The sequence below is a fragment of the Aplysia californica genome, unplaced genomic scaffold (genome assembly GCF_000002075.1).
Source record: "Aplysia californica isolate F4 #8 unplaced genomic scaffold, AplCal3.0 scaffold00611, whole genome shotgun sequence".
Classification (NCBI taxonomy): Eukaryota; Metazoa; Mollusca; class Gastropoda; order Aplysiida; family Aplysiidae; genus Aplysia; species Aplysia californica.
The window spans coordinates 279492-281701 of record NW_004797881.1 but is presented as its reverse complement, the minus strand read 5'-3'; positions in this window follow the sequence as shown (position 1 = coordinate 281701).

The window sequence follows — 2210 nt, the reverse complement described above, 5'->3', positions numbered from 1 at the left end:
TATATATATATATATGAAGACTACAGGGGAAAAACTACTGCAGTCACAAGCTGAAAATCGTGATGGTACCAATTTTGAATGCTTGTTGACTCATAACTGTATTTCTGTTCAACTGTTGGTTGATAATTGTTGTTAGATTTCCCATTCAACAACACTTAGCAATAAACCTCCAGTCAAACAAATATGAAGCTATGAGTCCTCAAGTTTTTAAAATTTGGCACCTTCACAATTCCCAGTTTGCGACTACAGTCGTTTTTTCCCTGTGCTCTTCATATATGTCATGAATTTGTTTTTTTATTTTTATTTTTTTAGGGTGTTTCTTGTCATTACCATTGGTTATTTGAATTCAACTCTTCCCTGAAAGCCATATATGGCATAAGCAATATATTCATAATATTCATAAGTTTTTGTTGGTTTTGCATTTTTTGGATGGGCTTATTTTATAGGTGGGTGGTTGGCAAGTGCTCTGGTGTGGTTTGCTCTTTCTTTCTTGTCAACCTTAACTCCTTCCTCCTTCTTTTCGTTGTATGCTATCTTTAGTAACAGTAACACATCTAATCTTCCAAACTTTATGACCTGATTGTTTTGCAAATGCCGTGAAATTCTTATGAAGGCTAATGAAAAAATGTTAATGTTTTGAGTTCAGACTTGGTGAATGTGCCAAGTCAGATGGTGTATCACTTATCTTCTAATTATAATATATATATATATATATATATATATATATATATATATATATATATATATATATATATATATAATATACATTTACATATACATTTATATATATATTTATATATATATAAATATATAAATACATATATTTAAATTGTATAATATATACACACACTCCATATGTAATGATAATGGATAAACTCCTTTTTATTTTTATGGGGTCTGTCATGATTACTTTAATTGATAAGGTGAGTTGTTGGAGGATGCCACTGAATAATAATAATAATAATAATAATAATAATAATAATAATAATAATAATAATAATAATAATTATTATAATAATTATAATAATAATAGTAATAATAATTATAATAATGATTATAATAATAATAATAATAATAATAATAATAATAATAATAATAATAATAATAATAATAATAATAATGATAATAATAGTGGGTGGTTGGCAGGTGCTCTGGTGTGGTTTTCTCCTTCTTTCCTATGAAACATCTATCGTCTTTATCTCTCCTCCTTCTTTTTTGTTCTCTTGTAACGCCTTTTTTATGTTTTTACGGCGTGCGCAACTGCATAAGGTCATATATGAGCGCACTGGACACATTAAACATTGCTCCAGTTGGTTGAAAATTTTTAATTTTGCCCTGGTGGCGGCCGAAGCCTACTCTTATCGATTTTGGACCACCAAGGGATCTTTAACGTGCGCAACTTGCTCGCGGGACCTCCGAGATTTTTCGCCTTTGTCCGAGAAGGCTAGGTATTCGATCTTACCTACTCTAGGATCAGAAAGACCGCAGTAAGAAGGAGCCAAGGAGTAGCAGTTGAAAGGCTAGGGAAAGAATTTGGAGCCTAGAGGATGGGGCAAATGAGGTGTGTGTGTGGGGGGGGGGGGGTAGGCGCAAAAAGTGGAGACGAAAGCAGACGGCCGAACATGTTAGAGAGCAGGAAGGTAGTTGAAAGGAGGACATTTTTAGAGAAGAAAATTTTCCCGACGCTATCCTTATTCGAACCCCGGACCTATTGAATGAGAGGTGAACACCGTAACCTCTCGACCACGGGAGCCCCCTTTTGTAACATCTCTAATCTTCGACACTTATATAACTTATTATGTTGCAAGAGCCATAAAACTCTTACAGTAGGAGGCTGGCGGGGGCTCTGGTGTGGTTTGCTTCTTTTTTTCTTTTCCTACCAAACATCTATTGTCCTTATCTTTCCTCCTTCTTTTTTTCTTTTCCTACCAAACATCTATTGTCCTTATCTTTCCTCCTTCTTTTTTTCTTTTCCTACCAAACATCTATTGTCCTTATCTTTCCTCCTTCTTTTTTTCTTTTCCTACCAAACATCTATTGTCCTTATCTTTCCTCCTTCTTTTTTTCTTTTCCTACCAAACATCTATTGTCCTTATCTTTTCCTCCTTCTTTTTTTTCTTTTCCTACCAACATCTAATGTCCTTATCTTTCCTCCTTCTTTTTTCTTTTCTTAGCAAACATCTATTGGCCTATCTTTCCTCCTTCTTTTT